The 21,229-nt window shown below is 42.1% G+C and overlaps 1 protein-coding gene across 1 annotated transcript in view; it reads left to right on the plus strand.

Moving 5' to 3' along the window:
* NPFFR1 (neuropeptide FF receptor 1) overlaps nt 1-21,229 on the plus strand; it is a 215,987-nt gene that overhangs the window by 549 nt on the left and 194,209 nt on the right. The window lies entirely within an intron of this gene.

Raw genomic sequence — 21,229 nt, forward strand, 5'->3', positions numbered from 1 at the left:
AATACAGTACTTAAAGGGGTTGTCCCGTGATAGCAAGTGGAGTTAAGCACTTCTGTATGGCCATATTAATGCACTTTTTAATATACATCGTGACCTCTGCAGCGCGAGCATGCCGGAGCCGGACAGAAGAGGGCAGACAGCGCAAGCGCGTCTAATCCCGGGAGAAGGCAGCTTTAGTCGGCGCCATGGAGACAGGGACGCCAGCACCGGAGGGGTAAGTGTATGACTTCTGTATGGTCAATATTTAATGCACGATGTATATTACAAAGTGCATTAATATGGCCATACAGAAGTGTATAACACCACTTGCTATCACGGGACAACCCCTTTAAGGATTTTGATTAACCCCTTATTGATAAAGCCTGTTTGCACCTTAGTGAAGGAGCCAAATTTTGAAAATCTGAAATGTCTCACTTTAACATAGAATAACTCCGTAAAGGTTTTGCATATCCAAGTGATTCTGAGATTGTTTTTTCAGCACATATTGTACTTCATTTAGGTGGTAAAAACAGACCCATATGTATATTTATTAAAAGTGCCAAAATTGGGAATAATTTTTTCACACTTTCAATTGCAATATCTCAAATATGTGCAAACACACTGTACAAATTTTTGATAAGATATATATTTCCATCTGTTTACTTTATTCTGGACTCACATTTTAATAACTTTCATTTTTTTAACTAATTAGCAGACGTACAAATTTAACATTGATTATTTATTAACATTTTGAGGAACACTTTGGTTTCCTACACCAACCAAGATTGCAAATGCTCATAGGTGTCAGAATGATAGATACCCCCACAAATGACCCCATTTTAAAAAGTACTCCTCTTAATGCATTCACTGAGGGGGGTCAGGAGTATTTTGACCCCACAGTTTTTTTTCAGGAATTAATGCAATGTAGAGGAGAAAAAATAAAATTTCATATTATTGCAAATATGTCATTTTAAAGACAGGCTTTTTTCTATAGTGCACATGAAAATTAGGATTTACACCCCAAAATGGATACCCCTGTTTGTCCCGTGATCAGAAACATACCCATTCTGGCCCTAATATTATGTCTTTATGCACAACAGGGCCCAAACCAAAAGGAGCAGCCAGTGGCTTTCAGAATAGAAATTTTGCTTGAAGGCGTTTTAGGCCCCATAGCACACTTGTAGAGTCCTTGAGTGGCCAAAACGATTGAGAACTCCCACAAATGACCCTGCTAACGAAACCAGACTGAGCGCCCCTTTAACTCGAACTTCTCATTCCCGCCTCCAAGACTTCTCCAGAGCAGCACCGGTCCTCTGGAACACACTACCAAAGGCTACCCGAGCAATCCAGGACTCGCAGAACTTCAGGCGTGCTCTAAAAACGCACCTCTTCAGGGAGGCATACCTCATTCCCTAAACAAACCCCTCTGTACTCCGCCTGATAAGATGCTCCCTGACCTACTGACTGCAATCCCTGCTAGCCATCATAAACCGCTCTCCTGCAGTCATACCGTTTCTGCCGTTACACAGCTAAATGTCTGACCATTGTCTATATGCATAGCATCCCTCACTCTCCACCTCGCCATACCGTGCACATCTCCAGCCCCTCTACCTTCTGTATCACCCCATTACTTGTAGTATGTAAGCTCGTTGGAGCAGGACCCTCACCCCTACTGTATCAATCAACTGATTACTATATGCAACCATGGTTCTGTAATTTTTGTATTTTGTCTTTCTGTATTCCCCCTGTCTATGTAAGCGCTGCGGAATATGTTGGCGCTATACAAATAAAGTTTATTATTATTAGTAGGGTGACTATGAGGAAATAGCATCTGCTATATAGGATGACTGAAACTGGTGGATAAGTAAGCGTACTGGAGTTGTCAAACATTTATTGAGAAACTAAGTTAGGGGTTTGGGCAGAAAAGCAACAAATTAGGTGTAACACTGATAAATGTAAGGTTATGCATGTGGGCAGAGGAAATACATGTCACCATTACACAGTAATTGGGAAACCACTGGGTAACACTGACAGGAAAAAGGACTTGGGAATTTTAGTTAACTATAAGCTTAACTGGAGCAACCAGTGTCAGGCAGCTGCTGCCAAGGCAAATAGGACCATGGGGTGCATCAAAAGAGGTCTAGGGGCACATGATGAGGACATTGTTCCTCCTCTTTACAAGTCACTGGTCAGACCACACATGGAATCTTGTGTACAGTGTTGGGTATTGCTACCCAAGAAGGACATACCAGAGCTTGAGTGGGTACAAAGGCGGACAACTAAAGTTCTTTACTGTAAGAGCAGTGAGAGTATATAACTCTAACAGAACAGAAATTTTGCTTGAAGGCGTTTTAGGCCCCATAGCACACTTGTAGAGTCCTTGAGTGGCCAAAACGATTGAGAACTCCCACAAATGACCCTATTTTGAAAACTAGACCCCTTAACAAATTCATCTAGGGGTGTACTGCGTATTTTGACCCCACAGTTTTTGAATGAATCTAAGCAAAGCAGAAGGAAAAAATTACTATTTTCATTTTTTTGGCAATTGTGTCATTTTTAAAAACAGTTTTTTTGTACAGCACACATATAAATGAAGACTTTAACCCAAAATGGATACCCCTGTGTGTTCCGTGTTCAGAAACATACCCATTGTGGCCGCAATCTACTTATAGAACACATGGCTAGACCTATAGTGGAGGGCACACCTGTTCGATTTCAGGGCACAACTGAATAAATTCTAGGCCCCGTTGCTGACTTGTGTGGAAAAAAAGTTGACTCCCTAAAAATAGTCCGCCCCCCCCCCCCCCCGCTCCTTTTGGCGTTCCCTAAATCTTAGATAAAAGTAATAATGGTATGCCCACAGACAGGGGTAATTACAGAGGCCTGGTTGGAATGGGCACATGGGGCAATTAAACCAGGTATCCCTCCTCCTCCTATGCTTTTTTGGGGGGTATTTCTTGACCTCAGTGGCAGCGATGGGGTGTAAAAAGTAGCACTCTGTAAGCCTTCGTACGCTTGCTAAAGTGCGGCTCACACAGAAGACGCTCAACAACCTGCTGCAGGAAGGCGAGCGTTCCCAGGATGATCTTGTAAATTACGTATTACTGGTAGCAATCTCAATAACGCTAGGGTCACACGGCCATATGTGGAATCCACTTGCGCAGGCCCACAGCGGATCCCAGCTGTAAGCCCGGCTTTGGCACTGTGTACGGCCGCTTAATGTACTGTGCATAACTGCGTACTCACACTGGCGGTCACTTTTTTTGTTTGCATTTCCTGTGTCATCGCTTAGCGATGATACAAGTACCCACAGCCCGTACACAATGTAGTTACATGTGGGCTGAGGGTATATTCGCGGACCTGGAGCACAATGGGCTCTATGTTGCGGATATCCGCGGTAAAATAGAACCTGCTGCGTTCTGTTTTCTGCGAGTGGATTACGTAATTCTGACCCAATAATGTGAGCGGAATTGTGTAATCCAATGCATTTGATAGTACCGCAGATCAGATGCATGCAGAATCCGTAATTCCCATCCGGTATTATGAGACTGGCCTAAGGTAGATCGCTACCTGTTTATCATGTAACCGGGACCGGTCAACGAGGCCACAGGCCACTGCTCCAGGCTCTCGGTGACCGATAGTAGCCGGGAGCAAGAAGATTTTAAATTTCCCAGGCCCTTCCAGACTCCTGCGTGGGCGCATGTGCGGAATCCGGGTAAGGTCCAAGGAGGATGATCATGTCAGGGTTTAAATACGGAGGCCTCTGGTAAAAAGTTTAATCTCCTTTCACTGATCGCATCGGTAAGGGAAGATGAAACTTCAACTCTTTTTGTTCACTTTTATGTGATCGCTATTATCCATTGGATTATGGCAATCACGTGACCAGGAACTGCTCACTGCAGCCCCCCCCCCCAATCCCCCCCCCCCCCCGTGACATCTCCAGGCTCTCGGCTCTCTCAGGAGCAGGGAGATTCTAAATTTCCTGGGCAATCCTCAACTTTTGCACATGCATCTGCCATTTTGCTGACGGGAGCATGCGCAGAAGCAGGGGTAAGGTCCACAGATAAAGATCCCATCGGGGGCAAATCCGGGGACCTTAGTTATGTAGTTTCATCTCCCCTTACGGATGACAACTTTTTAAACTTTTTATTCCAATTTTTTTGAACTTTACATGATCACTGTTATTGGATGGATAACAGTGATCATGTGATCAGGAACCACATACTGCGGTCCCCAGTCACATCTCCATGCACTCGTCTATCTTTGACAGCCGGATGCAGGCAGATTTTAAATTTGTCGGGCTCTCCGGGCTTCTGCGCTTGTGCACCACATCGCCACATACGCAGAAGCCCATGGCAGGTCCCGACCACTAGGACATCATGGAGGACCGGGGTGAGCATTTTCAGCTGCCAATCAGAGCAATTTCTTGCTGGAGGTGGTCTGTTGGAGACTGACAACTTCACTGAAGCCTGCAGGAACGCCGGAGAGCTGCAGCAGGGACCCAGCCAGCGCCTGCTAGATGAATATTCCTTCTTTTCACGTGGTGTAGCTAGTTTATTTATTACTATCAAAAATTCGGCACCAAGTTGTGACATCTTTTCAGCAGCACTAAAAACTCTGCCCATTCATTTCAATGGTCGATGTACAGCATTTAACCTCTCAGTGACAGAGCTTTTTTGCTTTTTTCCATTTTTGTTTTTTCCTACTCCCTTTTAAAAAATCCTAGCTCCTTTATTTATCCATCGACGTCGCTGTATGAGGGCTTGTTTTTTGCGGGATGAGTTGTATTTTTCAACGGCACTATTTATTGTTCCATATAATTTACTGAAAAACTTTTAAAAAATTCTAAGCGGAGAGAAATGGAAAAAAAACCGACATTCCACCATCTTTCGGTGCGTCCTGTTTCTACGCCGCACAAACTGCAACAAAAACGACCTGATATTTTTATTCTATGGGTCAGTACGATTACTACGATACCAAATTTATATTGTATTGTTTTTTCTGTAGTACTTTTTTTTTTTTTAAGATATTTAATTTTTTTTCAATTATTTTCGTGGTCATTTTGTGCGCGCGATAACTTTTTTATTTTTTGAACAAGGGTTCATTTTTTGCGGGATGTCCTGTAGTTTCCGATAGTATCAATTTGGAATGCATATGACTTTTTGATCGCTTTTTATTGCATTTTTTTCTGGGAGACAGGGTAACTAAAAAAGTGTATTTCTGGCGTCCTTTTTTTTTTTTTTTTTTTCGGACGACGTTCACCGTGCAGAAAAAATAATGCGCTACTTTGATAGATTGGACTTTTATGGACGCGGCGATACCAAATACATATTTTTATTTTATGATTTAGATTTTTTAATAATAGATATGGCAAAAGGGGGGTGATTTAAACTTTTATAACTTTTTTTTTTTTACAATTAAAAAAACTTTTGATTTTTTTTTTTTACTCTACTTTGAAGTCCCCCTGGGGGATTTATCATGTGATGCTTTGATCGCTCCTGCAGTATGACGTAATGCTATAGCATTACGTCATACTGCTTTTTGACAGGCAGTCTATCAAGCCACCCTGTGTGGATGGCTTGATAGGCAGTCTGTTAAGGCAGCCCTGGGGCCATTCATTAGGCCCCCAGCTGCCATGACACCTGCACGGCTCCCCCGATCTCACCGCGGGGGGCCGTGCGGGACCCCCGAACAGCGTTCGGGGGATTTAAATGCCGCTGTCAGAATTGACAGCGGCATTTAAAAGGTTAATAGCCGCGATCAGACGAATGGCCGAGTGCGACTATTGCCCGCGGGTGTCAGCTGTAATAAACAGCTGATGCCCGCGCTGTATGGAGGGAGATAGCGCCGCTACCTCCCTCCATACACGTCCTGCAACAGCAGGACCTAGTTTTATGATAGCGCCGTCACTAAGGGGTTAAAAACACTGAAATGCCCCAAAAAAGAACATGCGTCGCTCGAAAATCACTGAATTTTTTACCGCCACGATCAAGTGGCTGCCTGAGCCTGAAAACAATGGGAGCGTTGTACCAAGATTAACGCTGTGCTGAAAGGTCCACGCTAATCACGGTAAAAGTGCCTGTGTGAGGGGGGCCTGACACAACTACCGGCCAATTGTGCGTCCATTGGATATGGCTTCATGTGTTTATTTCAGATGCTAACCTCGTCATCCTTGTTGCTCACTAGAAATTGGAACCCATCATTCCAGAAAATGCTCTGTCATATGCTCAACGTTCATTGACATATTTCCAAGGGGCCAGTTGTTGGCAATGATGCAGGGTCACCCTTGCTGAACCCCAGTTGATGCAAAGTATGCCACATGGTCATTGTGGAAATTTATCTAACTTGGCCACTGTTGTACTACTGGCTCAGTTGGTCTACTGTGGCATGTAGTTGCTGAGATATGAGCCATGGCACTTGATCTAAGGTCAACCACATGTAGCCTGCTGCTGTGTGATCTTCTGTCAATTGCATTGGTCTAACCGGTCTTGGTACACTTATGATACTGTGGTTTGGGATCATCCAACAAATGTGACTGTTTCAGAAATACTTGCACAACACCTCCGGACACCAAGAATCTGTCTGAAGTCAGATCCATTCATATCACTACTTTTACCTGTGACTGCCCAGAGGAGAGGTCAGTACATTATTATCTGAGAGAATATTGTGACGCGGCCATCACGTGATACCGCATTACTTATTACAAGATGTAATACGCCAGCTGTTTCTAATACAGTGATTGTACTGCGTAGATGACACTCAGTCAAGTATAAACATGTATTAAGCTCTGGCAATCATTATGTACCTGTCATTTATGTCAAATTAAATTGAGACTTTACTTTCATGCTCTTTGCAATACATAATGATAACTTGGCAACTTCCAGTAAAAACAACAATATAAATAAGCTAAAAGTAAAGTTTTCCTGCAAAGTTTTCTGTTGTTAAAGAGAAAAATGCATTAAGTCTTTTGTAAACGAAGTTTCAAAGCCAAAAACTTAGCTCACATGGGCCTCCTGCATGCTGCCATTGGATTGCATTGGATAATACAACCACGATTTGACCGCATGAAAACTCGCGCGGTAAACAAATCGCGGCATGTCCTATTTCTGTGCGAGCCTTGCAGAGACCCGCACAAAAACGTCATGGCTGACGCGTCGGCTCTGCTCTGCACATGTGCCAGCTGGGCGGCAGCGGGCACATAGCAGAGCGGAGGAGACACTGGGAGGAGGTGCGCCGCGGGTCACTCAAGGGGCACGGCTCGCATCCAGCTAGGAGAATTTTAGCAGCGAGATCCGACCCGGCCGTCTGAGAGGCCATCCTTAAATTGTTTTTGTTGATCATTTCGGAAATATATGTGCAGTTGGAATACAGAAATTCACTTATATGCAAGTAAATGTTCAATAAACATGAACGCTCCTTCTGAAGATATTTGGAAAGAAGAAGTTTTTGTATACTACACTGTTAATATTAACATTTCAGAGATTCAAGTATCTGTGAGGGATTATAAGAACCAAAGCACCTCTATCTTGTCTCTTCATATACACAGTTAATGGACAATACTAACATGATTTTAACTAACATTCACATGATGATTCAGCATAAAAGCTAAAAATATTAATCCTGTGATTATGAGCAATGTACATCTGGTATCTTGTGCTAGACACTGGTTCCCGTAAGACTCAAGGACAGACAGTTTCACCTACTGTTATTGTAAAATCTGTGGGAAATTCCAGATTGTGAAGAACGCACGTACACTATTTAGCTAAAACGCTTTCATTTCTTTGAAATGGTATATAAAACTGAAGGTTCTGCAATAAATCTGAAATTTCTAGCATACAGCCGGTTGCTGTGTCGCATTGATTTTTCTCCAAGCCGGCTTGATACTCTAATTTGGCAATTGGTAACATATTGGAAGAAAACCCATATAATGCTTCACTAAACCATGAAATTGTAGTCAATGTTAAACACCACTACAGTAAACCTAAAACAGATATATGCCTAGGCATTCACCAATATTAACCCCTTAAGGACCAAGCTATTTTGTAGCTTAAGGACCAGACACTTTTTAGGGATTTTACCCTAAAAAACTTTTCCCCATTTTTTTTCCTTAAGCTACCAAAATTATTTTTGGTGCGTTTTTTTTACCATGACATATAGGGCTATTTTTTTAATATCTTTTTCACTGACTTTTTTTCCCCATTTTTTTGTTGTATTGGGGGTAAAAAGCTAAAAAAATTATGTTCTTAACATTTCTAATTTTTTTTTTAATGTGTATATTTACACTAAAGTAAAGTATGGCAATGTGTTCCTCATTTTATTTTGGACGTTGCAATAAATATGTATAGTTTTGGATTACAGGGCGCTTATAGCGACAGTTTGGTTGGTGTGGGTTTTGGGTTATTTTCTTTCTTATGTATATATTGTTGTTTTATACTGTAATTTTGTTTTACTTATTTATGTAAATATGTTTTTTGCTATCTATGTCCCCCATGACATCATATAAGACCTCTGGATGACATTCACATGTTTTTTTTTTCATTTTATTGGACACTTTCCCACTGTAGCTGGGGTATCCATAGGAGCCCCAGTTACAGAGTTAAACAACCCCTGTAGTGATATTAGTCACTGTCAGAGCTGGTCAGGGTCTAGTACAGCCCTGCAGCTCTGCTATAGCAGGGAATTCCGGCGGTCGCATGACTACCCGGCTCTCGTAGTGGAAGTTAGACTACCCCTTTTGGAGTACACATTGCTCTTTGAGCGCTGTGTCCTCAGGAAAGAAAAAGGCAGAAAGAGTTAAAAAAAAACCTCCTGCCTTCTCCTCCGGGTTATCAGCTGTTACTAACATCTGACTACCCGTCCTGTCTCTGATTGATTGTAGAGACAGGAGGCTTAAATCCCTGACGTAGTTTTTTACATACGGCTAGGCTTTAAGCCCAGGACAAGGCGTCATATATTTACTGTGCCTGGTCCTAAACGGGTTAAATACAATATTGAATGTTAGAACATACACTCTTAGTTTTCTGAAAGAAACCAAAAGCACGATGCACAGAATGTTGGTAGTCACAAGTCTCCACTAGAACTAAACTAGTAATACTAATTCATCAGATTTTGCATTCTCATCTTACAATTCCCAGGTTGTGTCCCCCCCGGTTGACTTGCGGATGGTATACAGGTGTGAGGTACAGAATCGAATTTTACAGTAGATTCAAGGATTGCATAAATAAATATGCCAATCACATTAGCTAAGTGCAAAAAATGAGTCTTTACTGAAAAAATAGTACTAAAGCATACTATACGCTGTGTGTTTAAGCAGGCGGATTAAAGAGGTACAGCATAAGCAAGCATTAGCATAAGAACATGTAATGATAAGTAAGCAGCCACTTGGCTTTAGTGGTCTTTAGAAACTTCCAGATAAGCAACCCTGGACCCTCTTCCTTGAAGCTGAACTACCGTTTCATACTCATGATTATTATAGTCAATAAAAGGAAGAACTTAGCTCACCTGTAAACACCAGTCCATATACAGCCGGCTCCATTGAAAGCAATGGGCTGCCGGCGAGCGCGGCATGAATTTTCGGGAAGGGCTTAAAAATATAAGCCTTTCCCTGAAAAACATCCAAAAATGTGTAAAAATAAAAAAAATACATGAATGGGTGAGTGAGTGCTGCCTCTGATTGGCTGAGCACAGGGACCAATCAGAGGCAGCCCATTCAGCAGGCGGGGATTTTAAATCCCCGGCTGCTGAATACTACACAGAGCAGTTCAGGAGAACTGCCGGCCGGCCGCGGCTGAACTCCGTCTGCCGGGACAAGGTGAGTATATATATTTTTTTTATTTTTACACATTTTTGGATGTTTTTCAGGGAAGGGCTTATATTTTTAAGCCCTTCCCGAAAATTCATGCCGTGCTCGCCGGCAGCCCATTGCTTTCAATGGAGTCGGCTGTATTGCTGGCTCCATTGAATTCAATGGGCGAACATCGTTCTTCTCTGCCACAGCTGTTACAGAATGATCTTTGATCTTGATTTTTAAGAATGATCTTTGTAGTATATGTTCTCAATGGGGTCGGCGCTGCTGCCGCTGGCCCCATTGAGTGCATATATAGAACACAAGGAATCGCAGAACGCAGATAGGCGCTATCTGCGATTCCTCGTGTCCTATAATTTATCGTACATCCGCATAAAAAGCGGCCATGTGACTGATCCCATTGCGAAGCAATGGTTCTATATATGCGCAGATCGCATGCGCAAATCGTGCAAAAGAACGCCCGTCTGACCGAGGCCTGACGCAGAGCCAGTCAAACAGTAATGATAGTGCCCCAGCACCCGCAAGTCTTGAAATAAAACTTGACCTGTATTTTAACATGATTAAAACACACATGATCAGCCCTAGTTTGAAAATAACTTTTTGTTAGGGTACATGCATACGGACGATATTTTGTCCGATTTTGAGACCAAAGAATCAGTCCGAAAATTCACTGGTCTACAAAATAAAACTTTTTTTCTTTCACAAGAACCAAATTAACTGAATCTAAGAGTATTTTTCATCCTGGGTTCAAATATGCTTTCAGTTTTTTTTCCATCAGGAAGGTTTTTTTTGTGATATATGTTTAAAGTATTATAGAATTAGTACTTTCATAACACTAAGGCCGCCTGCAGACGGGTGGGTCGGATCCGGCGGTGAGAATTCTCGCCGCAGGCCCTGACCCGAGCGCCTGCAGGGAGGAGCGCGTACTCACCCGCGCCGGCGCATGCGCAGACTGGAGCCGGCGGCCGAGTGAGTGACGTTTCTGTGCGAGGCTCTGCGAGCCCCGCACAGAAATAGGACATGCCGCGGTTTGTTTGCCGCGCGACATTTCGTGCGGCCTAACCGCGGCCATCTGCATAGGAGTGCGTATTGTAATGCATTCCTATGCAGGCTTTCAGTGGCGGAAATCCAGCGGCGGGATTTCCGCCCGTGTGCAGGCGGCCTAAATGATAAACATGTACCTCATTTTGGCTCACCTAACAAGTTGTAAATGATTGTTTTGGGCTATATTTTGCCTTTGGGATGTCTCCCTTCATAGTCCAGCATACTGGCACACCATTTGCCTTGGTACCTCTTTTCCATTATAGAAATCTGCTGATGGAAATGCTCACCATGTTTATCGCTGACAGCACTAAGATTTCCTGGGAAGAAGTCTAGGAGGGAGTCCAAGAAATGAATTTTTGAAAAAGACATGTTGCACCCCATGGCTTTGTATGAATTCACAGGATCACTCAATATTTCACGGTAGTTGTCTGCTTTATGAGAAAACCACAACAGATATTCTTGAATGATTTCCAGATTGCTTTTTCCAGTGGATTTATCAGTTTCTCAAACTTTTCATCATGCAATATAAGTGATCTTATTTGTTGTCCTATAAAAATTCCTTCCTTCAGTTTTGCATCACTAACTTTGGGAAATGTAGATTTCAAATGTATAAATGCAGCAGAGTTTTTATCAATTGCTTTCACAAAATTTTTCATTAGTCCCAGTTTTATATGGAAGGGAGGTAATATTACTTTTTCAGGATTCACTAATGGGGTATTTGACACATTTTTCTGCCCAGGAATAAAAGATTCATGTTTAGGCCATTCTTTCCTAATGTAGTGAGACTTCCTATTCCTGCTGTCCCAATCACACAAGAAGCAGCAGAATTTAGTATGTCCAAGTTGCAAATTCAGCAATAAAGCTATTACCTTTAACCCCTTAGTGACCAAGCCTGTTTGCGCCTTAATAACCAGGCCAAATTTTGGAAATCTGACATGTGTCACTTTAACATAGAATAACTCCGTAAAGGTTTTGCATATCGAAGTAATTCTGACAGTTTTTTCGCTACATGTTCTACTTCATTTAGGTGGTGAAAATCGTCTGATATAATTTGTGTATATTTATTAAAAGTGCTAATATTGGGAACATTTTTTAAAAATTATCGTTTTTTCACATTTTCAATCGTAATATATCAAATATGTGCAAACATACTGTACAAACTTTTGCTAAGATAAATATTTCCATCTGTTTACTTTATTCTGAATGCACATTTGAAACACTTTTATGTTTTTTTTTAACCATTTAGGAGACATACAAATTTAACATTACTTTTCAGCATTTTGAGGAACACTTTGTTTTCCTGCACCAAGTCAAGATAGCAAAGGCTCATACACTACCGTTCAAAAGTTTGGGGTCACATTGAAATGTCCTTATTTTTGAAGGAAAAGCACTGTACTTTTCAATGAAGATAACTTTAAACTAGTCCTAACTTTAAACAAATGCACTCTATACATTGCTAATGTGGTAAATGACTATTCTAGCTGCAAATGCCTGTTTTTTTGTGCAAAATCTACAAAGGTGAATAGAGGCCCATTTCCAGCAACTATCACTCCAGTGTTCTAATGGTACAATGTGTTTGCTCATTGGCTCAGAAGGCTAATTGATGATTAGAAAACCCTTGTGCAATCATGTTCACACATCTGAAAACAGTCTAGCTCGTTACAGAAGCTACAAAACTGACCTTCCTGTGAGCAGATTGAGTTTCTGGAGCAGCACATTTGTGGGGTCAATTAAACGCTCAAAATGGCCAGAAAAAGAGAACTTTCATCTGAAACTCGACAGTCTATTCTTGTTCTTAGAAATGAAGGCTATTCCATGCGAGAAATTGCTAAGAAATTGAAGATTTCCTACAACGGTGTGTACTACTCCCTTCAGAGGACAGCACAAACAGGCTCTAACCAGAGTAGAAAAAGAAGTGGGAGGCCGCATTGCACAACTAAGCAAGAAGATAAGCACATTAGAGTCTCTAGTTTGAGAAACAGATGCCTCACAGGTACCCAACTAGCATCTTCATTAAATAGTACCCGCAAAACACCAGTGTCAACATCTACAGTGAAGAGGCGGCTGCGGGATTTTGGGCTTCAGGGCAGAGTGGCAAAGAAAAAGCCATATCTGAGACTGGCCAATAAAAGAAAAAGATTAAGATGGGCAAAAGAACACAGACATTGGACAGAGGAAGACTGGAAAAAAGTGTTGTGGACGGATGAATCCAAGTTTGAGGTGTTTGGATCACAAAGAAGAACGTTTGTGAGACGCAGAACAAATGAAAAGATGCTGGAAGAATGCCTGACGCCATCTGTTAAGCATGGTGGAGGTAATGTGATGGTCTGGGGTTGCTTTGGTGCTGGTAAGGTGGGAGATTTGTACAGGGTAAAAGGGATTCTGAATAAGGAAGGCTATCACTCCATTTTGCAATGCCATGCCATACCCAGTGGACAGCGCTTGATTGGAACCAATTTCATCCTACAACAGGACAATGACCCTAAACACACCTCCAAATTGTGCAAGAACTATTTACAGCAGAAGCAGGCAGCTGGTATTCTATCGGTAATGGAGTGGCCAGCGCAGTCACCAGATCTGAACCCCATTGAGCTGTCGTGGGAGCAGCTTGACCGTATGGTACGCCAGAAGTGCCCATCCAACCAATCCAACTTGTGGGAGATGCTTCTAGAAGCGTGGGGTGCAATTTCACAAGCTTACCTCAACAAATTAACAGCTAGAATGTCAAAGGTGTGCAATGCTGTAATTGCTGCAAAAGGAGGATTCTTTGACGAAAGCAAAGTTTGATGTAAAAACAATGTTATTTCAAATACAAATCATTATTTCTAACCTTGTCAATGTCTTGACTCTATTTTCTATTCATTTCACAACGCATGGTGGTGAATAAGTGTGACTTTTCATGGAAAACACAAAATTGTTTGGGTGACCCCAAACTTTTGAACGGTAGTGTAGGTGTCAGAATGATAGATACCCCTACAAATGACCCTATTTAAAAAACTACACCACTTAATGTATCCACTGAGGTGTGCCATGAGTATTTTGACCCCACATTTTTTTTCAGGAATTAATTCAATTTAGAGGAGAAAAGGTAAAATTTCATATTTCTGTAAATATGTCATTTTAAAGACATATTTTTTCTTTAGTCCACATGAAAATGAGGATTTACAACACAAAATGGATACCCCTGTTTGTCCTGTGTTCAGAAACATACCCATTATACCCCTAATTGTATGTCTAGATGCACAACGGGGCCCAAAATGAAAGGAGTAGTCAGTGTCTTTCAGAGCAGAAATTTTGCTTGAAGGTGTTTTAGGCCTCATAGCACACATGTAGAGTTCTTGAGCACCCCAAACCATAGAAAACCCCCACAAATGATTCCATTTTCAAAACTAGACTCCTTAACAAATTTATCTAGGGGTGTACTGCGTATTTTGATCCCACAGTATTTGAATGAATTCAAGCAAAGCAAAAGGAGTTGCGTATGGGCTGCGGGTATATCCGCGACCATGGAGCACAATAGGCTCTATGTTGCGGATATCCGCAGTAAAATAGAACATGCTGCGTTCTATTTTCTGCGAGTGGATTACGCAATTCCCACCCACTAATGTGAATGGAATTGTGTAATCCAATGCGATTGATCTCGTATTACCACGGATCAGACGCATGCGGAATCCGTAATTCCTATCCGGTCATGTGAGACTGTCCTAAGGTAGATCGCTACTCTTTATCATGTGACTGAGGACCGCTCAACGAGGTCACTTCTCCAGGCTCTCGGCGACCGTTGGTCGCTGGGAGCAAGGAGATTTTAAGTTTCCTGGGCTCCCTGACTCCTGCGCATGTGTCCGGCATTTTGCCGGCGGTCGCATGTGCAGAATCCGTGAAGGTTCAAGGAGGAGAATTGCGTCAGGGTTCAAATACGGAGTCCTCCTGTAAAAAGTTTCATCTCCTCTCACCGATCGGATCGGTGAGGAAAAAGAAACATCAATTTTTTAAAACTTTTACGTGATCACCATTATCCTTTGGATAATGATGAACACGTGACCAGGAACCGCTCGCGGCGGCCCCCGTGAAATCTCCAGGCTCTTGGCTCAGTTTTGTAGCCAGGAACAGGGAGAATTTCAATTACCCTGGCAATCCACGACTTTTGCGCATGCGTCCGCCATTTTGGCGAGGGGTGCGTGCGCAAAAGCTGTTGTAAGGTCTGCTAATAAATCCAAGGCCCTTAGGTGCGTAATTTCATCCTCCCTCATAGTTATGATCCGTGAGGGGGGATACAACGTAAGCTTTTTAAACTTTTTTACTTTAAATGATCACTGTTATCCATTGGATAACAGTGATCACGTCCCCAGTGACATCTCTCTGCTCCTGGTTACACATGGCAGCCAGGAGCAGAGGAATTTTGAATTTCCCAGGGTGCGAGCCCCTCTGTGCACACGCCTGATGAATGACATCGGGCGCGCATACGCAGAAGGGGACTTCAGGTCCCGGAACACTGGGACATTGTGGAGGACCCAAAGTGAGTATTTTTACCTCCCCCATGGATCGGATCCATGAGGTGAGGTAAAACTTGCATTTTTTTCACTTTTTAAAACTTTTTCGTGATCGTTGCTCTCCAGGAGCCAGGAGATTTTAAATTTGCCGGGGTCCCGGCCTTCTGAGCATGCACGAGACGCCATCCATCTGGCGCGCAAGCGCAGAAGAGTGGCGGTGGGTCCAGGAGGACCAGATCAGTGGGGGACAACACTGAGGACGGGGGTGAGTAATCTCAGCTGCCCCCATGGTGTATGTACACCGTATGTAAAATTATATGTAATAGTTGCTAAATTTGAGTTTAAGACCCTTTTGTGGGGGTTTTACTCAGTATCTTACATAGCTTTTATTTTTTTTTTTATAATGGGGGTGCACCCAAAAGAAATTTTGCACAGGGCACCATCTGACCTAGGGCTAGACTTGTGCATCTGCTACACTGATTAGAAGCGGTAGCACAGCATATGGGACATGTCGCCAGGGGTGATCGATAGGTAATCAAATGCCAAAGGGAAACATCACAAGAAGAGAATGCAAAGTCAGAGAAGTTAAAGGGGTTGTCTCACGCCGAAACGTTTTTTGTTTTTTTTTCAATAGGCCCCCCGTTCGGCGCGAGACAAACACAAGGGATGGGTTAAAAAAAAACGTTTAGTACTTACCCGAATCCCCGCTCTGCGGTGACTTCTTACTTACCTTACCAAGATGGCCGCCGGGATCTTCACCCACGATGCACCGCGGGTCTTCTCCCATGGTGCACCGTGGGCTCTATGCGGTCCATTGCCGATTCCAGCCTCCTGATTGGCTGGAATCGGCACACGTGACGGGGCGGAGCTACGAGGACCAGCTCTCCGGCACGAGCGGCCCCATTCACCACGGAGAAGACCACACAGCGCAAGCGCGTCTAAAATCGCCAGAAGACGGCAAATTTAGATGGATCCATGGAGACGGGGACGCTAGCAACGGAGCAGGTAAGTGAATAACTTCTGTATGGCTCATAATTAATGCACGATGTACATTACAAAGTGCATTAATATGGCCATACAGAAGTATATAACCCCACTTGATTTCATGAGACAACCCCTTTAAATGTCAATCTAAAGGGTAACTCAAGGAGTCAGAAGACTGGCCAAGGTCAGAAACAAGTGCAAAACCAAAGTTGTAGCACAAAATATTAGCAGGGCATACCTCTATCTTCAGACAGAGAGTGAAAGGTCTGAGAGTGAAGTCACACAATTCGACTGGCCAAACTATGCCCACCTATGGTAGCCAATAGCTATAAATCATATGTCTATTCACTACAGCACATAGTCGTAATTTAATCATGTATAGCTTGCCATACTGTGTGGTTTCAACCTAACTGAGTATATTTAGTTGGGATAACAAGATCATCAGAATCCTGAGAAGCAATAGAGCTCAGCAAAGCATGGAGAACACGAGGAAAAGTAGTACACAGAAGGATGTATACATCTGAGGATGTATGCAACAAATCGAAGAATTGGAATCTACTCTCTTGAATTTTTAGGAAGAGGTCAAATGTCAATGAGGAGGTTACAAATGTCAAAACAGAGTGGTGGCATCTCCTTCCCGAATAGAAAAATTTTTATTTGTGGGTGTAAAACATATATATACTGGAGTGGACTGATAGTAACATAGTAAACTTAAAAACAGGCAGGGAATTATTTTATTCTAATCACATGAGATGAAAGATCTTCCTATTCAATAGAGAAATACTGTATAATGCCTGGAAAGTGTGAAAGATGTCTTTTTAAGTTTTTCTACTGTGGGTGTGCACTCAGCCCTAATTTACATTATTTCTAAAGTAATTACAAAATGGCAAGTATCTAGCTTGGAATATATCACCAATGCAATCAGCGTGAAATGGGCATTATATACAATATCAACTAAGTCAGTGATAAAAGTGGTATACCTGCAAGTCACTTTCTTTATCGTCAGCGGAGAAACGTGATGTTTAGCATATATTTGATTTTATAATTTATGGCCAAATAATTTGTAGGGAAATAAACTCAATATGACCAAATACGTTATTATAGCAAATGGAAGAGAGAGACATGGATTTAATGCCGTAAATACAGAAGAAACAGAAAACATTATTAAAAAATTGGGTATTGTTTATTCATTAATGAGATAAATGTTTGAGCTGTCCATTTGGAAAAAAAAGAAAGAAATTGATGATTTAGTTAAGTTTTAGCTGCATTCCAGGAGAAGAGATTAGATGAAGGTGAGAATAATAGTTCACACATAATTTGTTTTGTAGAACAAAATGATTATAAATTAATGCTAAAATAAAATCTGTACAGAAGTCAATAGAATTCAGCAGGATAACTCACCGGCGTGAAGGAGTTACTAATAACCTATGAATAATTTATTCTCCTTTTTTCAGTTCATTCAGTTTAATCCAAAAGCGTATAAAATAATTGGGTGATAATCACCATAGTTGCTTAAACAGTGGCTGTATTCCAGTCCGTCATTAGGCAAACCTGGGTCGACACAATGGTTTAGGGGTCCATAGTGATCTGGGTAAACCTGTCCAACCTTGTCAATCAGTGATTTCCCAATAAACCACATCGGGAGCCCTATTACTTCATACCCAGCATTCTTAACAAATACAAGTTAGGTCACCTTTACATGATTGCAATACAGGAACATTTTCTTGCACCTCTAATACGAATGTGTGCCAACCACACTGCAGGTCTAGTGACTCAAACTTGTAGGGATCTAGGATGCTTGGAGATTGGATCAGTAGATGACTGGGCCAGGATGGAACACTTTTTCCTTCTCTTCTAGTCACATGAATGCATACGTATGCTCATATAATGTTCGTGTGACAACTGCCCCTAAAACTAGAGATTGAATACAGCTTACCATTCTTCTTTATTTTAGAGGGCAATACCCTTTAGTTTGGTTTTCCACTTCTTGTCTTACAAAAAGTTACAGTCTTAGGCTTTTAAATTTCTAAATGGAATTGAAGATTTGGATTTTGAAAGCAGTCTGTGTCATTTTCCTACCGGCTGAAAGCTTATTTGCATAAATTGGATGTAGAAGTAATTTAACACCAGGATGCTTTTGCTTACAGTAAAAAAAAAGAAATAAAGAGCTTTAGTATTTTTCTTACAAGATTAACTTATGATTCTAATTTGCATAAGGAAAGACTCAAAGCAATGAGATGAAATTGTAGGGGATAAGACACAGTTTAGATATTAGAAAAAAACCTTTCTGACAGTGAGGGTGATCAATGAGTGGAACAGGTTACCACAGGAGGTGGTGAGTTCTCCTTTAATGGAAATGTTCAAACAGAGGCTGAACAAATATCTCTTTGGGATGATTTAGTGAATTCTGCACTGAGCAGGGGGTTGGACCCGATGACCCTGGAGGTCCCTTCCAACTCTATCATTCTATGATTCAACTTTCAGCCCCTGATGACAGCGATGCATTGGAGCAAGTTAGGCTTCCCATGAAGAGTCATCCTTTTCAGAATGACAGTCCGATTTGCCAGCAAGGGAATAACAGTGGAGAGGATAGCTACCGTATTAATGATTAGCCTGAATGGAGCCTTATGTCTGTCCTATAAGAAGACTTTAATATGTTAAACCTTTCGTGATACAGAATCACATTTGTGTATCTTTAAAATAGTCTAAATTAAAAGTTACTTTTTAACTCCACAACTTTCCAATAATATCATTAAAGATAGTAACATAGTAACATAGTATGTAAGGCTGAATGAAGACATTGTCCATCTAGTCCAGCCTGTCTATCCTACTTTGTTGATCCAGAGGAAGGCAAAAAACCCCAAGGCCAGAAACCAATTAGCCCTTTCGGGGAAAAAATTCCCTCCCGACTCCCTAATGGCAATCACACTGTTCCCTGGATCAACCCCTAATAGTTCCTACCTGCCTATATACCCGGATTAACAATTAACCTAAGATTTATATCCTGTAATATCCTTCTTCTCCAGAAAGACATCAAGTCCCCTTTTAAACGCCTCTGTGGATTTTGCCATCACCACTTCCTCCGGTAGAGAGTTCCATAGTCTCACTGCTCTTACAGTAAAGAATCCCCTTCTATGTTGGTGATGAAACCTACTTTCCTCTAATCGTAGCGGATGTCCTCTTGTTACCGTCGTGGTCCTGGGTGTAAACAGATCGCGGGAGAGATCCATGTGTTGTCCCCTCATGTACTTATACATGGTTATTTGGTCGCCTCTTAACCTTCTTTTTTCTAGAGTAAATAGACCCAATTTGGATAGCCTCTCTGGGTATTCCAGTCCCGTCATTCCATGTATTAGTTTAGTTGCCCTTCTTTGAACCCCCTCCAGTACCGCAACATCCCTCCTGAGCACCGGTGACCAGAACTGTACACAGTATTCCATGTGAGGCCTGACAAGTGCCTTATATAATGGAAGGATGATGTTCTCGTCCTTCACCCCTATACCTCTTTTAATGCACCCCAAGACTTTATTTGCCTTTGTAGCAGCTGACTGGCATTGGTTACTCCAGTTTAGTCTATTATCCACTAATACCCCCAGATCCTTTTCCATATCATTTTTCCCTAGTGGTACCCCAATAAGTGAATATTGGTGACATCCGTTTCTCCTGCCCATGTGCATAGTCTTACATTTTTCAACATTGAACTTCATTTGCCATTTTTCTGCCCAAGCCCCCAGCTTGTCCAGGTCCGTTTGCAGCCGCACATTGTCCTCCGTTGTATTAATTATATTGTATAATTTTGTGTCATCTGCAAATATTGATATTTTGCTGTGCAGCCCCTCTACCAGGTCATTGATAAATATGTTGAACAGAGTGGGGCCCAAAACTGAACCCTGTGGCACCCCACTAGCGACTATGGTCCAATCAGAGTACGCACCATTTATTACCACCCTCTGCTTTCTATCATTGAGCCAATTTTCTACCCACTTACACACGTTTTTGCCCAGTCCGAGCTGCCTCATTTTGTATATTAGCCTATTATGTGGCACGGTGTCAAAGGCTTTAGAGAAGTCCAGATATACAAGATCAATAGATTCTCCCTGGTCCAGCTTAGAGCTTACTTCATCGTAGAAACTGATCAGATTTGTCTGACATGAGCGACCCTTCATGAATCCATGCTGGTGAGGAGTTATTCCCTTGTTTTCCTTGAGGTGCTCATCGATGGCGTCTCTCAGAATCCCCTCGAAAATTTTTCCCGTTACTGAAGTGAGACTTACTGGCCTGTAGTTTCCAGGCTCACTTTTGCTCCCTTTTTTGTAAATTGGAACCACGTTGCAATGCGCCAATCCAATGGTACTATACCGGTCTTGATAGTGTCTAGAAATATTAGGTATAGCGGCCTAGCTATCTCGTCACTTAGTTCCCTTAGTATCCTTGGGTGTAATCCATCTGGGCCCGGCAATTTATCAATTTTAGTTTTCTTCAGACGCTTTCGCACCTCCTCCTGTGTTAGGTATGAGATGTTTTGTGAGGGGTTCGTTTTATTCCCCTGTATCTCGTGTGGCATTTCCTTTTCTTTTGTGAATACACTTGAGAAGAAACTGTTTAGTAGATTTGCTTTCCCTTCGTCATCATCAATGATTTCTCCTGCATTGTTTTTTAACGGGCCAGCGCTCTCCCTGCAAATCCTTTTGCTGTTAGTGTAGTTGAAAAATAGCTTCGGGTTGTTTTTGCTCTCTTTGGCGATCCGTCTTTCTGCTTCCTCCTTGGCAGTTTTGATCGTATCTTTGCATATTTTGTTTTTTTCCCTGTACGATTTTAGCGCTTCTTCGCTGTCTTGTTGCTTTAGTAGTTTGAACGCTTTCTTTTTTTCGTTTATTGCCCCTCTTACCGTCTTGTCGAGCCACATTGGTTTCCTTTTGGCTGAGTT

Source organism: Eleutherodactylus coqui, chromosome 4 (assembly GCF_035609145.1).
Source record: "Eleutherodactylus coqui strain aEleCoq1 chromosome 4, aEleCoq1.hap1, whole genome shotgun sequence".
NCBI lineage: Eukaryota > Metazoa > Chordata > Amphibia > Anura > Eleutherodactylidae > Eleutherodactylus > Eleutherodactylus coqui.